The sequence below is a fragment of the Bubalus bubalis genome, chromosome 9 (genome assembly GCF_019923935.1).
Source record: "Bubalus bubalis isolate 160015118507 breed Murrah chromosome 9, NDDB_SH_1, whole genome shotgun sequence".
NCBI classification, from domain to species: domain Eukaryota; kingdom Metazoa; phylum Chordata; class Mammalia; order Artiodactyla; family Bovidae; genus Bubalus; species Bubalus bubalis.
In genome coordinates this window covers 63952893-63979670 of record NC_059165.1, presented here as the reverse complement: position 1 = coordinate 63979670, position 26778 = coordinate 63952893, and the positions used below count along the sequence as shown (strand labels likewise).

Sequence of the window (26778 nt, the reverse complement as noted above, 5' to 3'; positions counted from 1 at the left end):
GGTGCAGGGCTGTGCGGGGGCGCGCGGGGACTGGGCGCGTGCGCGCGGCTACTCGCGCGGGAGGCTCCGGGGCGGCCGGCTTCCGGCTTCCCGCCAGGCCCGCTTGCCTCCAGAGCCGCGTGAGGGGATTAGGGCCGCACGAGAGGCGACTGCGCCGCGGCTGCCGGCCACGTGAGGAGAGACGGGTCTTCAAAGGTCCCCCACCCAACTAATCCTTGTCATCCAGCAGGCCCGCTGCGCCGCGCCAAGCCCCGCGCCTCGCCCCGGGGCTGGCTCGCGGCCCCAAGACGACCACCTGTCCCCTCCTCAGGCCACTCCGGAGACCCCGGCCAGGTCGGGGCCGTTCCCCCGCCACCATCGCGCCTGCGCAGCCGCGGGGCCCCGCGGTCCACTTAGGACCCTTCAGATGCTGTTCTGGAAAATAAGGACGAAGTCGGGGAATATAGGTGTTGGCAGTAAAATAGAGGGGCCAAGAAGACAAATGATAAAAGATGGGTCCAAGAAAAAAATACGGGCGAAGAAAAGCCGCGGGAGAGCTCCAGCTCTCCCCGCCGGGGCGTCTTCCAGGCGGGAGGGCCTTCTGTCACTCGCCCCCCACCCCCGCCCCGCCGGCCCCCGCCCCCGGCCCGAGAACGCGTCGCAATCTGTCAGGCCCGCGGCCCCGTTTCCATATGAAGGGCGCGCCGGCGCCTTGGGAGCGCTGAATGGCCGCTCGCGGTCGGGCGGGCGCGCACGCCCCCGGCCCGGGCTGGATTTGGCCGCATTTGCATAGCAGGTGCTGATGCTTGTCCATTCTTACTTAAAGAAGTTTTAATATGGGATAAATTACCAGGAATTAGGAGCAGGCGTGGGCGGGAATAAAGGAACCGTGTCGCCCGTCGTCTTCCCGCTGCCTGGTGCGGGGAAGAAAAGAAATAGTCAGTGAGATTCCACTTTAAAAAGTGTCTCCTCAACAAGTCACAACCCCCACTCCCCGGAAAGGGGCCGGGGAACTTTCAGCAATTTGATTTTAGAATCTGTTCGGCAGCGGGTAAAGCAATAATCCCAGGGATAGTAATACGATTAACGCGCAGAGATCTTTGAGTCAGAAAGTCTAGTCGAGTTTAAAATGTTAATCCTGACCCTAATCCGCCCGGTTGGCGGTGTGGAAGTGCTATGCCACGAGAGTTTGTTTTCTTCCCCTACCCTTAAAGAAGGGCTTCCCAGGTGGCGCTAGCGGTAAAGAGCCCGCCTGCCAGTGCAGAAGATGTGAGAGGCACAGGTTCGATCCCTGGGTTGGGAAGATCCCCTGGCGGAGGACATGGCAGCCCACTCCAGTATTCTTGCCAGGAGAATCCCATGGACAGAGGAGCCTGGTGGGCTACAGTCCATAGGATCGCAATGAGTTGGGCACGACTGAAACGACTTAGGATGCTTAAAGAAACATTAAAGAAACATCAGGCAAGACCCACCTCAGCCCATTGGCTCTGAGCACCAGGCACCAGCCAGGAAGCTTCCTCTGGGCAGGGTTGCTGGGCCCCCTCTCCTCTTGGGGAACCAGGTCCACGTGGTTCTACCAGCCTCTGGGATTCATTCCATCTGTTTGGAATCTTGAAAAGACTTGGAGCAAAGTGGAGTTTGGAAGAAATTGGATTTTGAAGAAGAGACATGATTGGAGTGGGCTCACGCACTTGGTCCTGACTCTCAGCCTACTCAAAGCCAGACCTAAAGGTATCCTCTAGAGAGGGACAGCTGGTTTTCATGTGTTCAGGGTCTCAGGGATTGGAGAGGAAATGGCTGCCTCAGACACCAGCCTGCCAGGTTGCAGGGCTGCTTGTCATATTCAAAGGAGAAGTGTCTGGAGTCTGGGGCCCTTGAGGTGTCCAGATACCTGTCGGGGGTGGGGTGGGGTGGGGGGTGGGGGTTGGGGACTGAAAAGGGGCCACGGTGAAGACACTGCTGCCCCCATGGGCTCCCCACCAAGATGCTGTCAGACTTAGCATCAGAGGTGCTGCCAGACAACATGTGGACAACTGGCTGCCTTCTCCCTGAGGAGCCAGGTGCCAAGGTGCTCATCTTCTTTGCCCTCTAACTGAGGCGCTTCATTCCTTCCCTCCCAGTCCCACACATGGTTTTTCAGAGCTCAGCCTCCTCTGATCTCTGGTGGTTTCTTTATTTTTTTGCCCAGGTCGACCCTGCTTTGGGACAGGATCACACCTGAGATGGTGTAGGCAGGCCTCTGGCTTGCCCCAAGCGCTTCCCAACATGCCTGCTTTTCCCGGAAGAAAGTGTGAGGTGCCCAAATGGACCATATGGTTTGGAGGGAGCGCCTTGGAGCCCACAGACAATGGGGAAGTGAGAGGCCCAGGTCAGTGGCAGAGCTCGCGCGGCTGCAAACCTCTCTTTCAGTCTAATGAAGCTGTTGTCTGGGGGTAATGATGCAAATGCCCCGGCCCTTTCTCGCTGTGATAGTCTAGAACGTGATTTGTCATACAATCTGAATCTTTGGGAGGACTTTAGACAGAACCTCCCCCAAAGATGGAGATGAGCCATATGTGCACTTTGCATCTGAAGTGGGGGTGGGGGCGGCAGGAGGGAGGCCACTGCCCACACCAACTTTCCGGAAGGACAGTGCTCTGACAGCCTGGAGGATCCGGTCCCTGTCCCAGTGAGCCCAGGGCTGCCTGACTCCAGGAGGCTCCTGAGTGTGTGCAGCACTGTAGTATCTCAAGACAGGTTAGCAGTGTGTGTTGGAAAAAAAGGTGGAGGATCTGGATGGTTTGAATGGGGGGGTCATTGTTTGCCTCCTTCCTTCTCCCCATGCTTCCTGGTGAGGATGGAGGAGGGGCCATTCTGGATGGAATCCTCACTTAATAACAATGCTTAGATTTCACTAGGCTGAGTGCTCTAACTGATGCTAATTGGGAGGATGAAACTTCAAAGAGTATCTCTGAGACAGAAATAGTAGAGAAACAGGGACCAGGTGTGGGTAGATACAAACCAAAGCGAGAAAGACAAGCCGGAAAAGTGTGAAAACCAGCTCCTACTGTGTATGTTCTTGAAGGAGAAAGCAGGGGTTACTCCTCATTGCACCTCTGGCTCGGGCATGGTGGGGCCGCCCAGAGTCTGGGCACAGAAATACATTACTCACAATCAGTCTCAGTGAAGTGGATTGCTGTGGGATACATCGATCTAATAGCCTTGTTTTGTTACATGCATTAGAGAAGCACCAGTGGCCCAACATGGCTCTAATAATAGCAGTGACAATGAGGGGGGTGGAGGGTGGACGGTGGATCTATGGAATGAAGTCTGCCGGAGAGAAAAAGAGAGCAGGGGAAGCAAAGATGAGCTGTGTGCACACAACAGCCCTTCCTCACCTTTAGGGGAGTGGGGAGTTGGGTTGCAAACTTCTTTGGGATTACTCCACCTTTTGTAACCCGAGAGCTGGTTCACAAAACAAGTTGGCACCACAGCCCCAGACTCTGCTTGTGGCTCAGCTCCTGAGCTGGCGGAGGGCTTGCTGGGTGGGTAGCTGTTCATGCATTCTGCGGCAGTGTAACCTTAGGAGATAAAGTGGGGTGGGGTGGGAAATGGAGGTGTCAGAATCTGAGGCGGAGAGGTCCCTAATTACCTTGCTGGCTGTGGGGGTCAGGACAGATCAAAATCCTGGTTACACCTTTGCCACCCATCCCTCCATGGCCACAGGTAAGGTCATAGGCAAGCTGTACCAAAGCCCTGGCTACATGATCCTCTTTCTGCTCCCTCAGACGCCCCTAGCCTCCTCTCCCGGCTTGGAGGGCTTGGGGGTGGGGGGGAGGTTACCGCACTGAAAACACCAGTTCTCAAAGCCCAAGCCACAAGCTGCTCACCGCAACACCTGTTACCACCTAGAGGTGTGTCCTGGAGTGGGAGCCGGGAGGTGGCTGGACTCGAGTAGGGTGGGGGTGGGGACCCTGGGAACCCAGCGGGACTGGATTTTTTGCTTATTTGAGGGCTGTGCAGAAAACATTTAGAATAAAATGGGAGTCTTTCTGAAACATCCCAATCTCCTTTCTTGCTTTAACAAATATGCGCCTGTTGCCATTTGCATAGTGTAGGAAATGACCAGGGCCAAGGTGCTCAGTACCAGTCCCTCTACTTCTGAATCCATCATCATCCATATGAATATAAATAATATTTGTGAACAGTTTTTGTGAGAGGACACTGAGCTGCACTCCCAATATGTATGATTTTATTACAAGTCTGTGAGCTGTATATTTTTTATCTGCCCTTTAAACATGAAGAGACTGAAGCATAAGGAGTTTAAGACGCATGCTCAGGGTTGTGGCGTTGGTAGGCAGCAGACTAGAAATGGAATCCAGGGCTATCTGGCTTCAGTGCCTGTGATGTTGACCACTCATCGTCCTCCTTCTGTCCTTTTCTGTGAACACCCACTCTGTGGTCAGCTCCAACTGGGGCCTGGGGACATGGAATGGAAACCACAGCCCTGCTGTGTGGGGGAGAGTGGCTGTTGCAGGTGTGGAGGAGGGGGAGGGGCTCCGTGGGAGAACTTCTGTTCCTGTCTGCTGGTTGATTGCTCTCGTGGGGAAGGGCTATGAACATGGCACACAAGGGACACTTTTGGGGTTTGACACTGGCCTCTTTTTGTTTTCCTGGTGAAAGTTGAGAAGTCTGGGTTCTCTGTGCTACCTTGAGAAAATCCTTCTCCTCTCTAGCCTCACCTTCTGCATCTAAAAAGGGATGACAGAGAGGGAGGTGAAGGGTTTCAGGTGTCCCCAGGGGCTTGCAGGCCAGTGGAAGAGCTCCAGTATTGCCCTTTCCTGAGGCTGTGGGGAGTTACCTGGTTGTGTGACATCAAACGATCTCCTCTCCTTTCTGGTCTCCCTATCCGTAGGTACACAGAAATTATGAGGGACCAGAGAGCTGAGCTTTGCTGTAGAGCTGCAGTCAGTGGCCTCTCTGAGTGGTGGAGTCTTGTTCTGCTTGGTGCAGAATTTATGGTTCTAGAGTTTGTGATCTATCCTGGGCTTCTTGTCACCATGTCCCCAAGGATCTCAGCATATCCTGGGCACCAAGAGACCCTCAGTTACTTATTTTCCTTAGCTCAGTAGTTGTCCATTCATCCATTGCTGCGATTAATGGGGTCGCAAAGAGTCGGACACTACTGAGCGATTGATCTGATCTGATGAGGTTGGTTAAAAAGATCACATAACTTCCCTGCCTAAAAACCCTTCAAAGGGTTCTCACTGCACTTAAATAAAATGCTCGTCTTTTAATTGTATCCCTGGTCAACAAGGCTCTGAGTCATCTGCCCTCTGCTGACCCGGGGGTATCTCAGCCTCACCGCTAGTTCCCTCTCTCCTTCTCCCTCTGTGTTCCAGCACCACTGTCTTCATTTAGCACTTTTAATGCCCATCAGGGCTTTACAGTACTGTGCCTTCTGCCTGGAGGCACTCCCCCTGTGCTTTCTCCTTCTCAGAGGAGGACCTGCTGATGATCCTAGCCAAAGCTACCCTCCCTGGCCCAGATGTCACTCTTCATCACATCGCTTTGTCTCCGACATGAATCTGCGGGTAGCTTGCATATTTGTGTGTTTGCTCTTCCTTGTCCATCCCTCTGGTTAACTGAAAATTCCATGTAGTGGCAGTGCCCTGTCTTAGCTTATTAATTCCATCTCTCAATGTCTAGAGCAGGGTTTGCCACGTGAGAGGTGCTCAGTGTGTTTTGTGGTTGAATGTGGACACTGATTTGAATGTATTTTAAAGTGTGAAGTGTGTGCCCTGCTCTTGTGTATGTATCCAGCTTCCCAGCTCCAGGAAAGTCTGGGCTGAAGAGACAATGAATCAGGTGTGAGTGGTTTAGCTCTGCATAGTGCCAGGTGGTGTGCTTCTAAGGGGAGGGTGTCTAAGGTGGATCTCTAGGCATGGGGACATTGTCTGACTTGATTGGACAGAGCACATTTCTGACTTGGGTCTAACTCCCATAGGATGGTTTCGTGTCATGCCCAACTCCACAGGACTCTCTGAATCACACCTTTTGCGCCAGAGGAGACCTCCGCACCTGCTGGAGTTGGAGATGTCTCTTCCTTTTATGAAAGAGCTGTGCGACATGCTTCCCTAAGCAGTGGACATGGGCAGGCTTTCCAGTCCCAGGCAGAGAATGGACATCCCCGTAGTGCTCATGAGGGGTGGGGAAAAGAAGGAGCTTCTTAAAGCAGAGTGACGCCTGAGTCGTTGCTGAGGACAAGGCACGCTTATGTGGATGACCATCAGCAGGAAGAGACCAGGGACTGGTTCTAGGGAAAGCCGTTTGCAGTATAGCAGAGGCCAGAAGCGTACCTCCATGGTTCACAGGAAATGACCTGTGGTGGTAAGTTTAGGGTGGGAATATGAGGGACCTGCCCTCCTCTCAAGCTCTCAGCGTGCCCCTCTCAGTTGCTCCCTCCCCTCCCGTAAGTCCTGACTCTGCCCACTGAGTACTGTCAGGGGTCCAGCTGGGCTGGATGTGGGAGGAGATCCTATTCCTGCCCTTAAAGAGCTGCTAGTCTGCCTGGGAATCAGAAACATGCAAAGCAGCTGGAGGTCAGAATTTGAATGCGACTCTGCCCGAATGCTCTCACCCGCTTAGCCAGTCACCCACTAGTCATTTATGGAGTGCCTCACAGGCACGGGGGTCACTGTGTGGAGCGTGGGGAAACCCAAGGAAACCCAACAGAGTTGGGTTTCTGCCCCTCTGGAATTTACTTTCTAACAGGAAAACAGATCTCAGCCACAAAAATGAATAAACATCTAAGATCACAGCATCTGTGGTGGTGGTAGTGGGTTAGTCACTCAGTCGTGTCCAGCTTTTTGCGACCCCACAGGCTGTAGTCTGCCAGGCTCCTCTGTCCATGGGGTTTCCCAGGCAAGAATACTGGAGTGACTTGCCATTTCCTCCTCCAGGGGATCTTCCCAACCCAGGGATTGAACCCATATCTCCTGCTTGGCAGGCGTGTCCTTTACCACGCCACCAGGGAAGCCCTGCGGCAGTTATAATAAGGGTTAAATGAACAGGGTGCCATTGTGGGGAAAAACAGGAGAAACATACTCAAGCTGAGTTGGCAGGGATCTCTGCGGAGATGATGTGGAAGCTGAGACTTGAAGGACGAGAAGGAGCCAGCCATGGACAGAGCTGCAGGGAGAGCATTCCAGGCAGAAGCCCTAGCGAGTGCTGACTTGGGGGCAGGAATGAGCTTGTATTGTGTGAAGAACGGATGGAGACCAGAGTAGGTTAAGAAAGGCTTCAGGAGTGAGGGGCAAACTGTGGACAAACAACGTATGTCTACACAGCCTGACTAAGAACTGACATCAACTGGTTGCTCACAGGGAGCCTAGCACTGTGCTTTTGTCGCACCTGATTGAATCCTCACGCCACCTGAATACTTCTAATCTCGGAGAGGAGGCAGTGGAAGTCAGTTGCCACAGGCTGTGGAGCAAGTCAGCGGTGGGATCCACTTTTGAACATAAGTCTGATTATTGATCATAACCTCGAAGTGATTCTGTCTCCCAGTGCACAGGAGAACAGTGCAGACTGCACAGACCTGCGACGTGGACAAGGACCGAAAAGGGAGAAACCAGAGAAAGTTGTAGTCATGGCTTTAGGCTGTTGGGAGGATCATGTAGAGAGATGTGTGGATAATCATGTGATGGAAAAACGATTATTAAAGCTCTACTGCAGCTTAGGGAGTTTATTATTCTTAGATGACAGGGCTTCTGTAGAGCCCTTTAGCAGTCTAACGGTGGAAAGCAGCGCCACCTGTTGGTGGAAAAGGGTGATGGCTGTAAAACAACTCAAGAACACTTGGATCCGTCCCTGATGAAGTGTTTCTTGGTCTGGTGGGTGAGGATGTGGTGAGAGGAGTGGGTCCAGGGCTGGGGGGAGTGCAGGAGAACTCAAAGGCACAGCTCTGCCTCCGGAATAGAGAGGGCTGAGTTGGGAGGTTGGGCTCTCCACTCTGTATTCCTCATGGGCACCAGAGGATCTCAGAAAATAGAAAGGCGATGTGGAAAAAGTGAGAGATCTTGAATGGCTCAAGAAGCTCGGAAAGGCTCCAGCAAAGAGGCAAAACCTGAGCAAGCAAGTATTTGTGCATAACTGTGAAATGATGTAAGCTTTTCTCTGCAATATTGTTTGAAATATGAAAGTTGTGTCCCATGTGCCCATCAGTAGGGGGTTGGTAAATAAAGTATGTTGCATACATATAACAGAATGCTACACAGCAGTGAGAAAATGGTGAGCAACTCTTTATGCACCAAAATGGGAAAGTCCCCAAGATGTATTAAGAGAGAAAAAGCAAATAATAGCAAAAACTAAGGTGTAGAACAGTGTGCACAGTATGCCATGGTTTATGTAAAAAGGAGAGAGGATATAAAATAAATATTCATCTTGCTCATCTGAGCCAAAGGAAACTCTGGAACACATATGAAGGTAGTGGTTTAGTTGCTAAGTTGTGTCTGACTCTTGCAACCCCATGGACTATAGCCTGTCAGGCTCCTCTGTCCTCTGTCCTTGGGATTTCCCAGGTAAGAATACTGGAGAGGATTGCCATTTCCTTCTTCAGGGGATCTTCCCAAACCAGGGGTTGAGCCTGGGTCTCCTACATTGCAGGCAGATTCTTTACTGACTGAGCCACCAAGGAAGCCCAGAACATGTACGGGAGACTATTAATATTAACATAGTGGCTGTCTAAGTGAATGGGTGAGAGTGAGAGGAATGGGAGTGAGATCATTCATCTCATATCTTCTTATTTTTTAAATTTTAAATTAAGTGTATAAATCCCATATTCAGGGTGATGGTTTTAAAAAGGAAACTTACAAACAAAAACTGAGATGAAATTCTGATCCCTTTGTAGCTTGGCACTGCTTCTCCCCCACTGGGTCTTTGCCTCCTTGGGTCCAGAACTGGTAAGCCCTGTGGGCCACATGCAGCCTGGAGGTCTTTTATCCACTGAATTGGAAACTTGTAAACTTTATATGTGTGGAATAACTTGTACCTTGAAGCATTATTGTTAGACTTTGTTCATCCATGTTTTCTGATTCCCATGAGATTCACAAAGTTGCAAGCATAAGCTTTTTGTGCTTTACTGTAATTAGTGATGAGTCCAGGTAGCTGTTCATTTGGTTAGTTTCAGATATTGACTGAGCTCCTATGAAGTTTTTGTGCTAGTCTGATCCCTGGAAGTATTGCCAAGAAGCCTTGGCCCCAGGTTTTGCCCTTGGAGGGCTCACCATCTAATGAGATCAGGCTGTGACCAGCACCACGGTGGAGGAGAGCAGAGGATCAGTGGGTGTCCCCGACTTGAGGGAATCACTCTAATCTGCCTGGCAGAACTGGGAAGGCTTCAGGGAGGAGGGAGCACTTAAATGGAAACTCAGAGCATGAGTGTTGAGCAAATGCACCTCCAGCATAAAGAACCAAGAAGAAATGGCTGAGTTTGTTTTTAGTGCTCAGAGTAAGCATTTTTTTTTTTTTTTTGGTGATGCATGTACTAAGGGGTACCAAGATGTGTGTGTTATTTTTCAAGGACTCTACATTCATTTAAAAAGAGAAAGATGTGCCTTTTGTTTATTTCTTGTAGTTTCCGTTAAAATTAGTGTAAGAAACCATTTTCTCTGCACCCAGGTCACATAAAAGCAGTTATTGCTTCCAGTTTTATGGTGGGGGCAGGAGGACGTCAGGGAAAGCCCCTGTCTTCCTATCTGCAGCCTGCCCCCTCAGCTCTAGGGGATCCAACTTACTACACTGTGGGGCTGGATGAGACTGGGGCCAGGGCCTCGGTGATCAGGGAATGCCACTTCCTGTTGTTGCACAGGGTACTCCTAGATTGCTGTCCCCCTGGCCCTTGACGAGGCCTCATAACTAGGCTGTGTTCCCTGTGTGACACCAGTCGACCTGTCTGAAATAAGAAGTCTGGACAAGGTGATCTGTTGGAGGCCTTCTGGAACTCAGCCCCTACAACCACGATGCCAAACTCAGGGGGAAGTTCACGTCATTTCCCAGGGGATGGGCTCCAGTATGTTCAGGTGGGCATGGCCTCCCTCCACCTTTCTGGCACAATAAAGGTGTCTCTTTCTAAGCCTCAGTCAGAGGCAGTGTGATTCCATGAAAGCATATTCAGGAAGAGAGCTGAGGACAGATTGGGATTTAAGCTGAGATCCTTCCCCTTTTTGGGCATCTCTTCCTGTCTAGTGATAGGAGGCCATTGGATCAGGCCCGTCCCAGCTCCAACTTTGCCAGGACAATCCCTTGTCCCTCAGTGGCAGACATGGAATCTGGGCCCTGTAGGCCAGCCTCTCCCTTCTGCCTCCCACATGTGCTTTCTCAAACATGTTGTGGGAGTGAACTGGAGCTGTGTGTGCCAGTGGTCCATGAGAGCCTCTTACTCAGGCAGTGCTCCACAGAGAGGACCTTGGGGCCAGTGCACAGAGGAGTCGTTTGGTCCAGCCTCCCATTAGAGATGGGCTGCAATGAATTTGAATGTTGTCCCCAATGAGTTTATGAGACAGGAGGTAGATGGGCCCCTCCAGGGTGAGTAACAGGGGTTTGTTCCTTGTGGACAAAAATTACAAAATATCAATAGCAGGACAATTGAGAGAGGAGGCTGGGCCCGTCCCAGAAAAGAGATAAGAGATGATATATTTCTCATTCTCCAAGTCAAGGAGACCTTACTGACTAGAAAGCTCCTTGGAGGTCAAAAAGGGAGTGATGCTAAACTACCCATAGGTCTTTTCACTGGAATCCATCTTGGCTGATGGGAGGATCCTGAGATATGCCAAACGTCAAATCACAACCAGCCAAATCAAAATGATTGGACAAAGGAAACCTGGAGGAAATGCCCCAGATAGGTGATTTAAACTACCACAAGGGAGTGACTCTTCCTTGAAGTCCACTCTTGTTTCTATCCACACGTACTCTTTTCTTTTTTCCTCCTAATAAGTACTTTACTTGCTTCACTACTTTCCATCTTTGTGGAAATTCTTTTTAGCCAGGCCAAAGGACCAGGCCTTTGTCACTGATCACTGGTCTAGTGGCTAGGATTCAGTGCTCTCACCACCATGACCAGACCTCAGTCTCTGGTGGGGACCTGAAGCCCTGCAGAGGCTACCCAAGATTGTTTATAATCACAAGCAACTGGCTGAAGAGAAGACAGGTAGCACACAACTTTGAATTTATCTTTGTTTCTAGATCACAGCATATTATAGTATGAATTAATGTTTTTAAAATCTGCCCAAAATTGTATGGGTCCTGTGGAAAAGCTTCATTAAGTATTGTGGCAGAGGTTCAGAACATTCATTTATTAAATGTAGAACGGAGATGATATAGCATTCTGTTTGGTATTTTGTCTTGTTGAGGGCCTCAGTGGGTGGATGCATCCTTCTCTGAGGGCCTCCAAGGGGCTCCTTCCTGAATAGCAGAGGAGCTTTTAGGAGTTGATGTGCAACTATGATCCTGGGTTAAACCAGTCAGTCCTAAAGGAAATCAACCCTGAATATTCATTGAAAGGACTGATGCTGAAGCTGAAGCTCCAGTATTTTGGCCATCTGATGAGAAGAGCCAATTCATTGGAAAAGACCCTGATGGTGGGAAAGATTGAAGCCAAAAGAAGAGGGTGGAAGAGGATGAGATAGTTAGATAGGATCACCGATTCAATGTACATGAATTTGAGCAAACTCCAGGAGATGGTGAAGGACAGGGAAGCTTGGTGTACTGCAGTCCATGGGGTCACAGAGTCAGACACGACTGAGCGACTGAACAACAATAGCAACCAGGTCCTGGGTGGGACCTGGCCTAATTTTTGCAGGATGACTTTTCTTCTGTAGGCATAGTGATGAAAAGGAGTGAGGAAGGAGGAGGTGAAGGTGTGAAAAGTGCTGGATGAATTTGTGAATGAAGTCTGTGGAGCATTTGCCAGCCTTGGGATCACTTAGAAAGCCTTTGCCACCTCCAGGGAGTTGTCTGAGCAACCACAAGGTGGTGCTCTTTGTCCACCTCCGAAAGGCATCTGCGCCCTCTTGGAAGGCTTTTCCAGACTGGGAAGTGTGGAGGTGGGTGTAAAGGACTTGCAAGGAAAAGCGCCCAGAGGGCAGCTCCACAGTTCCTTCAAAGGGATTCCAGTGTCTCTGCCTTGAAGGAAATTCCCTTCTTGGCACCCAGACAAGCCGCTTTCTGCTCTAATAAGTTAGTGATGTTTTTATCCCATCACAGTCCAGGGCTGTGAAGCTCAGAGACATTTCAGGTTCCCAGAGCCAGCCTGGGGCAGAGCCCAACTCCAAGTCCACGTCTTTCCCTGATGTACATCCTATCCTGTATCGAGGGGACTTTAGTATTGTCCCCAATAGGTTGCTGCACTGCATTATTCCAGGAGGCATCTCTCCTTAGCAGTTGGTGCTCCCTGAAACCATGGACTATGGCAGCCATTTACTGTCCCCCAAAATAGAGTTCTAGAAAACCAAATATATAAAGCATTATTGTTTTAAAAAACTCGCTCCTTTAAAAAATATAATATATATGCAGAGGAATTAAAGTCAAACAATATGAAAGGGAAAGAAAGTCTCTAATGAAGTTTTCTAATGAAAAGTTTTCTAATGGAAAGAAAGTCTCTGTCTGTTGGCCCCAAGTGTCCAACATCCTTCTCTGGAGGTAGCCATTATTACCAGTTCCTTGGGGGCTCTTCTGGAAATATACACATGTACTTTTGCATGGAACAGACTTTATTTTCTTGGGCTCCAAAATCACTGCAGATGGTGAGTGCAGCCATGAAATTAAAAGACACTTCCTCCTTGGAAGAAAAGCTATGACCAACCTAAACAGCATATTAAAAAGCAGCGACATTACTTTGCTGACAAAAGTCCATCTATGCTATGGTTTTTCCAGTAGTCATGTGTGGATGTGAGAGTTGGACCATAAACAAAGCTGAGCACTGAAGAATTGATGCTTTTGAACTGTGGTGTTGGAGAAGACTCTTGAGAGTCCCTTGGACTGCAGGGAGATCCAACCAGTCCATCCTAAAGGAAATCAGTCCTGAATATTCATTGGAAGGACTGATGCTGAAGCTGAAACTCCAATACTTTGGCCACCTGATGTGAAGAACTGACTCATTAAAAAAGACCTTGATGCTGGGAAAGATTGAAGGCAGGAGGAGAAGGGGACGACAGAGGACGAGATGGTTGAATGGCATCACCGACTGGATGAATACGAGTTTGAGCAAGCTCTGGGAGTTGGTAATGGACAGGGAAGCCTGGTGTGCTGCAGTCTGTGTGGTTGAAAAGAGTCAGACACGACTGAATGACTGAACTGAACTGTGGGCTCTAGAGCATGGGCTCAGTAGTTGCAGAGCTTGGGCTTAGGTGCCCCATAGCATGTGGAATCTTCCTGGAGTAGAGATAGAACCCATGTCTCCTTCATTGGCAGGTGGATTCTTAACTACTGGAGCGTGAGGGAAGTCCAAGAAGCATTTTTAAAGCCAATGTGAGGGAGAGGAGTCCAGGGTATGTAATTAACTCATGCACTCAGGTCTCGGGGCTATGTACTCATGGTCCTCAAATAGTTAATTTAATCCATTTGGTGGGAGTTTTAGCATCTGTACTACAGCTCTGGAGATGGGCATCAGATATGACTACTTAGATACTTCAGAGAAGAACTAAAGCAGAGGATATGGGGGGAAGGATCTGTCCCAAGGAAGCCCCATAGCTTCCTGTGTGCTCAATTGCTCAGTTGTGTCCTACTCTTTGTGACCCTATGGACTGTAGCCCACTAGGCTCCTCTGTCAATGGAATTTCCTGGGTAAGAATCCTGGAGTGGGTTGCCATTTCCTACTCCAGGGGATCTTTCCAGGCCAGGGATCAAACCCACATCTCCTGCACTGGCAGATGAATTGTTTACTGCTGAGCCACCTTGGAAGCCCAAGGCCCATAGGGTCCTGGTCAATTACATTTTTAATTGCCCCATTTCAGTGATCATCCACTTAGGGAGTGCTGATCAGATATTTTGTAGGATACCATAAGTGGGCTTAAAAATTTTTTTTTAGTTTATATTGAGGTATAGTTGATTTACAGTGTTATGTTAGTTTTAGGTGTACAGCAAAGTGATTCACTTATACATACACATGTATCTATTCTTTTTCAAACAAGAATGGGAGTTTTTGATGATACTGTTATGTAAACTCTTCTCTCGAATGGCTGAACCACTGCAAGGATCCCAGGATCCTTGAGCAGGGCTTTTGTGTGCAATTGGTTGGCTGGTGGAAGTGATAAAGGAGAGAGAGTTGAAGCACTACTTTGGGGAGAGAGGTCAGAGGACATTTATTTGGGAACAGCCTGTTTGAATGGTTCAGTGAGAAAGAAGCCTCTTGAAGAGAAGAAGCAAAATCTCCCATGTTTTTGCACCACAATCTATCCTATGGGTCTGTAGATCTTCTCTGCTGAGCACAGGGTTTGGAGAGGGGCAGGGTGGTAGGAGACTGAGTTAGAAAGAACTCGGGCTGGAGTCTGACAGTGTGGGCTCAGCTCCAGCTTTGTCACTTGCTGATTGCACGGTTCTTTACAGTCTCCAAGCTCCAGGTTCACATCTGCAGGGTGGCGATAAGCTTTCCTCTTCTCCAGGAAGCAGAATCCTCAGGTGGAAACCCTCACATTTTAGCTGCTGTGGAAGGGATGGTTTTGATGATGATGACTGGCCCAGAGAGGAATTGGGAACCCGGAAAATGCATGAAGTCTTTGCCCTTAGAAGCTGTTCAGTCTTTGTGGAGATGGAAAGAGCCACTTTCCTACCTGGGAGAGGGTATTTAGAGAACCCAGGAGTCTAAAACTGCCTTGGCTTTTCTTTCAGGATAAATATGCTATTTTAGGACAAGTAAATTAAATCAAAGCTTCCATTGAGTGCCTTCTTCAGAAACCTGCCTGACACCTTATTTTGGAGGAATGCAGTTAAGGCTTGTTTGTGAAACTATTGGATTGACTAAAAAGTTCATTTGGGTTTTTCCGTTAAGATGTTATAGAGAGATACTTGAATGAAATTTTTGGCCAACCTGATACAATGCATGTATTTCTTTGTATTTAGAAACATGTATTTAACAATCTATATCTATCTCTATTTTTTTCCTTGAATATATTTAGCTTTTTCAAAAATGAAGGTTTCAAGATTCTGAAAACCATGCCGATTCTACCAGAATGGGGGTAGAAAATGGGGACCGCCCAACTCATGAAAATCTTCCACCGACCATTTCTGAACTCGCAGGAATAATGTAGTGATGTGGAGGAGAAAAGGGATCCAATGTTTCTTCCGGGGATTAAAAGTGAGTCCAAAATTGCAAGAACTTGGAGAAAAAGGCTCTTGTTGAGTTTCCCTTTGAATAACCGAGGCGCTTTCTCTCTGAGCACTAAGTGTTGAGAGGCAGCATCCTTACTGCCTAGAAACCCAACAAAGACTGGCTTGGTGGCTGCTTTGAGGTTTCTGTTCCATGTAGAATTTTAACCATGAAAAGATACAAAGATTGGTTTCTTCTGAGTCCTTAACTGAACACCACAAAGGGGGACAATTAGTGGGGAGCTGGGCTGCTGTCTCCCACCAGCTATGCTGCTGCCATTCGGAATCTTGGACCCCACACTACAGAGCCATGTGGGGTACACCACCCCAGTCTTTCTCCATCTCCTGGGTTTGGAAATGTGCCATAGACTTAGCTGTGGAGTGTGGTGGGTGTGGAGTGTGGTGGGCTCCAGAGAGGCCATGAGTTGTGGATTAGAGAGAGTGGGTTGCTATTTAGTTTTGTAACCACTTTAAAAAAAAAAGTGGTTGTGTCATCTTTACTTGCTGGAGGTCCTAATTTGTAAAATGGGATGAAAATTCCTGGATTGAAGGCCTGCTGTTAGGGTAAGCTGAGATAACTGTAGATAGTGTTGGCTCAGGGTAAGGAGGTAATCGGCTTCCCTTGTGGCTCAGGTGGTAAAATATCCACCTGCAATGTGGGAGATCTGGGTTTGATCTCTGGGTTGGGAAGATACCCTGGAGAAGGGAAAGGCTACCCTCTCCAGTATTCTGGCCTGGAGAATTCCATGGACGGTATAGTTCATGGAGCCATGAAATCAGATTGATTATATTCTTTGCAGCCAAAGATGGAGAGGCTCTATACAGTCAGCAAAAACAAGACCAGGAGCTGACTGTGGCTCAGATCATGAGCTCCTTATTGCCAAATTCAGACTTAAATGGAAGAAAGTAGGGAAAACCACTAGACCATTCAGGTATGACCTAAATGAAATCCTTTACGATTATACAGGGGAAGTGACAAATAGATTTAAGGGATTAAATCTGATAGACAGAGTGCCTGAGGAACTATGGACAGAGGTTCATAACATTGTACAGGAGGCAGGGATCAAGACCATCCCCAAGAAAAAGAAATGAAAAAAGGCAAAATGGCTATCTGAGGAGGCCTTACAAATAGCTGTGAACAGAAGAGAAGTGAAAGGCAAAGGAGAAAAGGAAAGATATACTCATTTTAATGCAGAGTTCCAAAGAATAGCAAGGAGAAATAAGAAAGCCTTCCTCAGTGATCAATGCAAAGAAAGAGAGGAAAACAACAGAATGGGAAAGACTAGCAATCTCTTCAAGAAAATTAGAGATACCAAGGGACATTTCATGCAAAGATGGGCACAATAAAGGACAGAAATGGTATGGACCTAACAGAAGGTGGCAAGAATACACAGAAGAACTGTACAAAAAAGATCTTCATGAACCAGATAATTATGATGGTGTCATCACCATCCTAGAGCCAGACAACTGGAATGTGAAGTCAAGTGGGCCTTAGGAAGCATCACTACGAACAAAGCTAGTGGAGGTGATGGAATTCCAGCTGAGTTTTTTCAAATCCTAAAAGATGATGCTATGAAAGTGCTGCACTCAATATGCCAGCAAATTTGGAAAACTCAGCAGTGGCCACAGGACTGGAAAAGGTCAGTTTTCATTCCAATCCCAAAGAAAGGCAATGCCAAAGAATGTTCAAACTACCACACAATTGCACTCATCTCACACACTAGTAAAGTAATGCTCAAAATTCTCCAAGCCAGGCTTTAATAGTACGTGAACTGTGAACTTCCAGATGTTCAAGCTAGATTTAGAAAAGGCAGAGGAACCAGAGATCAAATTGTCAACATCCATTGGATCACTGAAAAAGCAAGAGAGTTCCAGAAAAATATCTACTTCTGCTTTATCGATTATGCCAAAGCCTTTGATTGTGTGGACCACAACAAACTGTGGAAAATTGTTAAAGAAATGGGAGTACCAGACCAGCTGACCTGCCTCTTGAGAAACCTGTATGCAGGTCAGGAAGCAACAGTTAGAACTGGACATGGAATGGCGGACTGGTTCCAAATCGGGAAAGGAGTACATCAAGGCTGTATATTGTCACCCTGCTTGTTTAATTTATATGCAAAGTACAAGATGAGAAACACTGGGCTGGATGAAGCACAGCTGGAATCAAGATTGCTGGGAGAAATATCAATAACCTCAGATATGCAGATGACAACACCCTTATGGCAGAAAGCGAAGAAGAGCCTCTTAATGAAAGTGAAGGAGGAGAGTGAAAAAGTTGTTTTAAAGCTCAGCATTCATAAAACTAAGATCATGGCATCTGGTCCCATCACTTCATGAGACGTAGATGGGGAAACAGTGGAAACAGTGAGAGACTTTATTTTCTTTGACTCTAAAATCACTATAGATGGTGACTGCAGCCATGAAATTAAAAGATGCTTCCTCCTTGGAAGAAAAGTTATGGCCAACCTAGACAGCATATTAAAAAGCAGAGACATTACTTTGCCAACAAAGGTTTGTCTAGTCAAAACTATGGTTTTTCCAGTAGTCATGTATGGATGTAAGAGCTGGACTATAAAGAAAGCTGAGCACCGAAGAATTGATGCTTTTGAACTGTGGTGTTGGAGAAGACCCTTGAGAGTCCCTTGGACTGCAAGGAGATCCAACCAGTCCATCCTAAAGGAAATCAGTCCTGAATATTCGTTGGAAGGACTGATGCTGAAGCTGAAACTCTTAATACTTTGGCCACCTGATGCGAAGAACTGACTCATTTGAAAAGACCTTGATGCTGGGAAAGATTGAAGGCAGGAGGAGAAAGGGAGGACAGAGGATGAGATGGTTGGATGGCATCAGCGACTCAATGTACATGAGTTTGAGTAAACTCATGGAGTTGGTGATGGACAGGGAGGCCTGGTGTGCTGCAGTCCATGTGGTTGCAAAGAGTTGGACATGACTGAGTGACTGAATTGAATTGAACTGAAAGATGTAATAATGGTAACCATTTATAGAGTACTGTTGTTCTCCCCATTCTAGGCTTTATGGCACAGATACTCTGTCTGACTTTCGAAGCTCCTCAGACCATTCCCAGCTCTATATTTTCTGCTTTGACTGAATAGGAGTCCATGATGTCTCCTGTTTATCTTCCTGGTACCCACAGGGATAAGGGACCATGTCCCTGACTGGAATGTGTGTACGTTCAGTCACATCTGACTCTTTGCAGCCCCCAGTTTGTAGCCCGTCAGGTTCCTCTGTCCATGGGATTTCCAGGCAAGAATACTGGGGTGGGTTGCCATTTCCTTCTCCAGAGGATCTTCTGACCCAGGGACTGAACTCAAGTCTCCTGCATTGGCAGGCAGATTCTTTACCACAGAGTCTCAGGGGAAGCCAAGCCTTAGATTGCTCACCTTTAAAAGAGTTTGCAAAACAGTTCCTAACAGTTTAAATTGTTTTAGGATTAAATTATATGAAGTATGTATAGGGCTTCCCAGGTGTGCAGTGGTAGAGAATCTGCCTGGCAAGCAGAAGACTTGAGTTTGATCCCTGGATGGGGAAGATTCCCCAGGCAAGAATACTGGAGTGGGTTGCCAGTATTCTCTGGGGGATCCCATGGAGAGAGGAGCCTGGCAGATTACAGTCCACGGGTTTGCAAAGAGTCAAACACAACTTAACAACCAAACAACAATGACAAACAAACATGGCTAATGCATAGCCCATAATAAGAATTGAATAAATTATTGTTGGTCTTCAACGAATGTTTGAGTAAATGTTTCTGTAGTCAGCATATGAATGGCTTGCCTGTCTACACGTATTTAGTGAAATTAATGTACCATAGCGTTCTCAATTGTATCCTAACCTTTTGAGTTTGCTTTCATTTTTAGTTCTTTATTTTCACCTATAGTAAATAAAGTTGCAGTGAACATCTCCATGCAAGTATTGATTTCCTTGAATGGAATTCTTAAGACAGAATCCTAGGAATGAGATTATTGGTTTACAGAGCTTATTCAGCATTTCCAGAGGATGTTTCCATTTGGCCACATAGGCTACAAAGAGAAATTTAACAATACAAAATACTCAGAAAATGTATATTGTCCTAAGCAATTCTTTTTGATCTTTTTGATGGATGTCTTGCTTCCATTTAACTTCTCATTTTAGCTAGGTTGAAAATCCATGGCTTTAAAATTTTTATGATATGTAATTATTTCAGTTTTTTTTATTCAGTAGAGCTATTATGCATAGTTATTTGTTTTTAAAAGGCTTATTGCTTATAACAATTAATGTAGCCGTTATCTATTTTATGCAACTAGACCTTGGATTTTTTTCCCCCTTTCTGCCTTTATTAGTGTGTTATGTCCCTTCATAAACATGACAGAGAATTGACTCTAACTAGATTAATGTATAAATTAATTTATACATTTATACAAAACCAGAATAAGCTGGCTCTTGTAATCAGGAAAGAAGGGCTGGTACAACTTTAGGCAAAGTTGGATCCAGGGGCTAACCCATGTGGCCATAGTTTTGTCCTTCCATTTCTCTGCTTTAAATCCTTCTGTGTGTTGGCTGTGCTTCTGGACAGATTTTCTTCAGAGGATCCCAGAGATGACATCTAGTCCTGAGAAACCACACCCTTTTGACTTGTGATCAACCAGAAGAGAAGCCTTTCTCCATCTTCCACCCAGCAAATCTTGTGAAGTCCCTGATTGGCTTTCCTAGGTCATGTGTTTATGTCTCAGCCAATCAGTGTGCTCGTGGACTCCTGGGGTAAGGTGCTGCTGCTAAGTCACTTCAGTCGTGTCCGACTCTGTGCGACCCCATAGACAGCAGCCCATCAGGCTCCCCCGTCCCTGGGATTCTCCAGGCAAGAACACTGGAGTGGGTTGCCATTTCCTTCTCCAATGCATGAAAGTGAAAAGTGAAAGTGAAAGTGAAGTCGTGTCCGACTCTTCAGGACCCCATGGACTGCAGCCTACCAGGCTCCTCTGTCCATGGGATTTTCCAGGCAAGAGTACTGGAGTGGGGTGCCACTGCCTTCTCTGCCTGGAGTAAGGTGAGGGTATGCCTATGCATTAGTGCTCAGTCCTGTAGGCTCTTTGAGACCCCATGGACTGTAGCTCGCCAGGCTCCTCTGTCTATGGGATTATCCCAGAAAGTATGCTGAAGTGGGTTGCTGTTTCCTCCTCCAGGGGATCTTCCTGACCCAGAGATCAAACCTGAGTCTCCTGCCTTTGCAGGCGGGTTCTTTACCACTGAGTCATCTGGGAAGCCCAAAGTGGATGCACTTTTAAAAGTAAATATTTCTTCATTGACTTCTCATCAATTTACCCATTTAGGTGAGGGTGAGTATCATAATATGTAACCCCTCAGGCTTTACAGGTTAGGGAAGGGGCTTCAAGAGTGGGATATTGTTACTGAGGAAGTGCTAAGGTAAACAGCATGCAAGTTGTGAAGTAACCACCAGATGGCACTTTCGATCTTTCGCCTTCAGGCGGCAGCTGGACCCAGACCGCCTTCCTTGGGTCTTTCTTTAGATCTCTTAACCCGCGGAGAGTTAGTGCAAGCTCTGGGAGCTGGTGATGGACAGGGAAGCCTGACTGTGCTGCAGTCCATGGGGTCACAAAGAGTCGGACATGGCTGAATGACTGAACTGAACGCTCAGAGATATGTTCAGTGGAACTCCTGCTTGATGGGTTTCAGAAAAATTGAGGCCTTGCAGTTTGTAAGAAAAGGAACAAGCCTAGTGGGGGTTATATACCATGCGGGAGCGTGGAAAAGCAGTACAGAGTGGACGGACCTATGGATGGAACGGGCTCAAAACCTAGATGGTAGTTTGGCTCCAGTGGTGGTGGTTGGTTCTTTTCTGTTAAGCTTCCTCTCTTTAGCCAGACTCCTCAGTACAAAATTCTGTGAGTTCACTTAAGAATGTGTTTTATGAAAATGTCTGAGTCGGTCAGGAATTTGGCTATCCTCTCAAGAGTAGTGAGAGATCTCAAACCAGAGGCTTCCTGAACCTTCTCCCTCCCAGTGCACAGCCTGCTGCCTTGAGGAGGCCAGCTGTGTGATGGAGAGTGGGGGGCACGCTGCAGGTGCCCACTGCCGGGCACAGGGGTGGACAAGGGCATGGGAGGACACAGGGCCGCTGCTTCCCATCTGCTTCCCCGTAACTCGGGTGAGTGAATGTTACAGTCTTAGGGCCAGCATGGTCCTGTGGGCTAGGGACCCAGAACTTTCTGGTCGTTCGGACAGACCTTATAACCTGGCGGCCCGCAGGGTAGAATAGAGGCTCGAAAAGAAGGACCTGAACTTTAGGGCTCCACTCTAAGAAGCGTTTTCTCACACACTAGCCCCCAGTGGCCACAGCGACCCCTTCCTTGTCTTCCCTCCCCCACTAGTCATAAAATACCTGCTCTGTGCCAGGCACTTGCTGGGGGCTGGGAATTCAGAGACAAAACCTATTCACTATTGTCAGAGATCCCACAGCCCAGTTGGGGAGATGGACATATGTAGAAAAACACCATTCAGTGTGGACATGCTGAGGGTGTAGCGTGACAGTGTGATCAGACAGGCCTGGGTTGAAATCCTGGGTTGGCTAGTTGGTAAGTGGATGATTTTAGGCAGGTGATGGAGTCTCTATCAGACGTTTCTTGTTTGTAAAGTAGGGATGATACTATAGACGTCAATACCTATTTCATAGAGTTGGTGTGAAGAGTGAGTGAGAATGTGTGTAAGGCACCTTGTCCCGAGCTTCAGACAGAAGGATATGCAGGTCTCATTGATTTTCTTATCTTGTATATGTCAAAGCCAAGAGGCAGAATGAACATACTGGGTGATAGAATGTGAGCCAGACTGTGCTTGAAGGTTTGGAGTGCTAGGGAAGAAATTGGTAAGACTTAATTAGTTGGGACAGATGTAGAGTGGTGGGCTTGGGTTCAAAAGATCAGTTGCCCAAACCCAAGGATGGAATGTGGGTCTGTGTGGCCTGACACTCTGCTCCTGTATGAAGAGGCCTTGGGGACCATTTAAGTGCCTGCTTAATGGATGTGAAGGGGTCACTAGCACAGTTAACAGGGCTTAATAGAAATCTGATGTCCTGACAAAGGAAATGAGCCACCTCTGTGTAGGAGATGGTTTGGGGAGTGGGGGTGTCCTGGATGGCTAAGGGCCCAGAAGCCATCGTCTGGAATGACTGAGTGGACAGGCAGCTTTTGCCTGGAGAGGGTCACATGTGTCACTGCCTTCCAAAAACATCAGGTGTTGGCACCTGAAAAAGGTATTGTGCTTCCTCTGTGTTGCTCTACAGGGGGACCTTAGGAAGCCTCATTTAGGTTTCTGATTTAAGGATGACTTTTAAAACTTTTTAGCTGACTCGGATTTTTCCAACATAGAGTGAGCTGCTTTATGAGTTGTGAGGCTCCTGTTACTAAAAACATTCAAGCAGCCTCTGGAGGCCCTATCTGGGATGACCTAAGGCAGGATTTATACAGGGTCCAAGACACCATAAGGATAACTTCAGAGGAATACAAGAATCCTCTGAAGCTGTTTACAAGGTTGTGCCTTTCTTTGAGGGAAAAAGAAATAGAGTATTCGTCAACTTTTCAAGGGCACCCAGTGTCCAAAGTGATAAGTTGCTCGGTCATGTCTGACTCTTTGTGACCCATGGACTATAGCCTGCCAGGCTCCTCTGTCTATGGAATTCTCCAGGCAAGAATACTGGAGTGGGTTGGCATTCCCTTCTCCAGGGGATCTTCCCAACCCAGTGATCAAACCTGGGTCTCCTGCATTGCAAACAGATTCTTTACCACTGAGCTACCAGGGAAGCCCCCATGTCCAAAAGCAGTTAAAAAATTCACAAGTTCAAAGAAATTTGGATACAAGGTAGGACTAGATTCTAAGGTGTTTTCCTTCTGGAATTTAAGAGTCTTTGGATTGTTAAAATCTTCTTGTAACATGAAATTTTTGTTATTATTAGCTATCATTTATTTGCTTGGTATGTGTCACATGAAATTTTACATATTCTATTTGAATAATCTCATCTAGTATTAAAAATAACTTTGAGATTAAGCACTACTATTATTTCTATTTTACAAGTGATGAAACTGAGGTATGAAAATGTGATCAAATTCTCAGAATGTTCAGGTTCCCTGGATAGATATGTGCCCCAAGTTTGGCCTTTTTATGTCTAATAGATGTGATGTTAATCCAAGTAGGTCCACATAGGGTAGAAAACCACAGTGTTCCCTTGGAAATTTTAAAGGCAGGATGATAATAATAACTACCATGTAGTGACTGCTTACTTTCTGTGTTGAGAAATTCATCTCATTTAGTGCTCATGGTAACCCTGTAAAGTTGAGACTGGGAGAAATTAAGGGGTTGGGAGAAATAAAGTAACTTGCTCATGGTTGCAGGAGAGAAGCCTGCATTCTCAGCTCTGCAGACATGAGGCATAAACACTGGGCTGGGGCCTGGGTGTCTTCTGTGTATCTATCCAATGAGGGACACTTTCAGTACATTTGGAGGGAAATGCAGAAAATCCCTTAGCATCTGAGGTGAGTCAGCTCAGATAGAGTGGCAGGAGGTCATATCCTGAAACCTCAGAACAGGAAGCCAGCCCAAGGACTGAACATGGAGAGGACAACAGTCAGTAAACCTAAAGTGCCCAGGTGACCCTTCCTCTTTGCCCCCCAACCCCAGAGCTGCCTAGGCTGCAGGTGGCTTGGTGAGCCTGAGGCTCCAGCATGACCTGTGTCTTGGGATTCTGTCCTCTCTCCCACCCCAGCTCCTCCCAGGTTCAGGGAAGGGAGTGAGTCAATAGCCTTATGGTGGGAAAATACTTCAGACTTGCCCACAGCTAACATTCAAAGGGGTCATGTGTTGTTTGGGACTGCCGTGAGGGGAAGAAGTTGCACCTTTGGGACTCCATAGTTTTCCCCAAGCTTCCTCATATGCATCAGCCCTCCCCAGGCTCACTGGGGGAATAAGATGTCAAAGACCCATATCCCGTTACTACTTCTCCGAAGTAGCTAATCCCTCCCTTACAGGACATGCCAACTTAATTGTCAAGGAAAGATATTCCTCAGTCCTCTGGGAAATACAGCTGCTTAACTGACTTTTGTTCTCCTGAAACCAGAATCTGATACTCTCATTGTCTGGGGAATACCATGTGGACAGACACACAGAGAGGGGGACAAGGATTTTGATTTGGGTCTTTATTCAACAGATGGGACTCCCCCAGTAAACAATCTATGGGCATTCACTCCAATCTTTGTCTGGCAAAAGAGGGAGGCCAGGGTGAAACAGGGAAGCCAGAAGATGGGCCAGGAAGATTCTCTTAAGTGCTCTGTGGGGTTTAAGGGTCACTATTACTTCCCAAAGGCCCATACTCACTCAGGTTGTCCAACGAGAGAAATCATTTCTTAGACATCGCACAATCCCAAACCCTATGTACCCTCCCACTAGGCCCTGAAAGTGGGCTGATCATATTTATCAACCACACTAGAGCTCTTTTAAGAGCATGGAAGGGAACCCTTTTCATAATTATACTGGGATGACTGTCCTAGACCTGGATTATCTCAGGAAACCAGGACATAGGGGCAACCTACTAGGAGTGTCCAAACCAAGATCTAACTGTGCTCAAGACCACTTGCCTAGACCTGGTGGTATAGCTCAGTGGTAGAGCACATGCTTAGCATGCATGAGACCCTGGGTTCAATCCCCAGTACTGCCATCTTCAGGCTTCCCTGATGGCTAAGATGGTAAAGAATCCACTTGCAATGCGGAAGACCTGGGTTTGATCCCTGGGTCGGGAAGATCCCCTGGAAGAGGGCATGGCAACCCACTCCAGTATTCTTGCCTGGAGAGTCCCCACAGACAGAGGAGCCTGGTGGACTACAGTCCATGGATCCCAAAGAGTTGAACATGACTAAGGATCTAAGCATAAGACTACTTGGCCACTCTGTGACTTTGGCCAAGTTACTCAGTTTCTCTTTGCCTGAAACTCTTCATCTATAGAATGGACTAACAATCATAGAGTTTGTTGAGAAAGCACTCAAGTATTGGTGGTGGTGGTGGTGATTATTTTTATTAAACTTTATTGCCCTGCAGAGTATGGCAATCAGCCAGGCTGGTATCTTAGCAGCTGTAAAGGAATTGAGGGATGTTCTTTCTGTCATAATTTTCTTGGTTTATAATACTTTTTGGCTTTACTAATGCAAATACTTAACTCCTGTCTGTCTTTTCTGGCCATTATTTCCAGAAGACAAAAGCCTTTGTAATGTAGAAATGATTCCTGTGCTAGGGCTGCTTTCAAAGACACAATGGGTTGAAAGAGCCTGTTGCTTCACCTTCCCTTTTGCTCCTGGGGGAATATCCTTGCATATTAGATGAGTGTCTCATCTGCATCTAATTCGACATCCTACTACTGTTCCCAGAATATCAGCTCTCTTCGTTGTGAAACAGGCTGTTTATTTTAAATCCAGCTCTGAATTAATTTTTTAAGTCAACATCTTGATGGTTTCAACTTGTTTCTGACCAAAACATTGAGTTGAATTTGATATCATAGTCATTTTGCTTATTCCACGTATTTGGTACATGCGTCTTCTGTCGTGTCTGACACTCTTTGTGACTCCTCCATCCATGGAATTTCCTGGGCAAGAATATGGGAGTGGATTGCCACCTTCCTCCTCCAGGGGATATTCCTAACCCAGGGATCAAACCGGAGTCTCCTGTGTCTCCTGCATTGGCAGGTGGATTCTTTACCGCTGTGCTGCCTGGTGGTGGTGGGAAAAATCTGTGACTGCTTCTACTTAGACTGAATTTGTGTCTATCAGAGGTGGGGCATAGCAGCGATTCCACAGCTGTGGGGCCCACTTTGCTTTGTCGGATGAGTGGGAGAAGCCCTAGGGGAGCATGTGGCTGTAATATTCTGTTTCTGAAAGACGAAATGAGGCACACCCAAAGCACATGGGGCTGTACTGCTTGGCCATGTGGCCCAAGTTCAGTGGACGATGAATCTCTACTTAGTCAACAGTAGGTGAGGCCTGGGTGAGGGCACAGTATAGTCTCGTGGGCTGAGATCGGCAGGAGCTCTAAGACAGCGTGTCCTCTTGGGGCAGAAGCCTATTCTGGAGCCCGACACAAGGGTTTAAATTCTCCATCTACTGTCTACTAGCTTTGTGAACTTGGGCAATCTGTATTCACCTTGCTAAGCCTCCGTTTCCTCATCTGTAAAGTGGAGCTATAGGACAGACTCCCCCTCCCCCCTGCTGTGGTGGTTACCAGGATTGCATGGGATAAGGCTGCAAGGGTCTCAGCACAGGGTCTGGCTCAGAGTAAGTAAGGACTGTACCAGTTCTATTGTCCCTGTCTCACACAGCCCCCAGGGAACTTGGAGAGCCCTTGGCGGAGGCTTGCTGGCTCTATGCTGCCCTCTGGTGGCATGAATTGTCATGGCCTGGTGTGGAGGAAGCT

At 47.4% G+C, this 26778-nt stretch overlaps 1 non-coding gene across 1 annotated transcript; it reads left to right on the top strand.

Annotated features, from left to right (window-relative positions):
* Positions 1-24964: 24964 nt before the first annotated feature.
* Positions 24965-25036, top strand: TRNAA-AGC. The gene has a single exon. It is a non-coding gene; the product is annotated as a tRNA-Ala (tRNA).
* The last annotated feature ends 1742 nt before the right edge of the window (positions 25037-26778 follow it).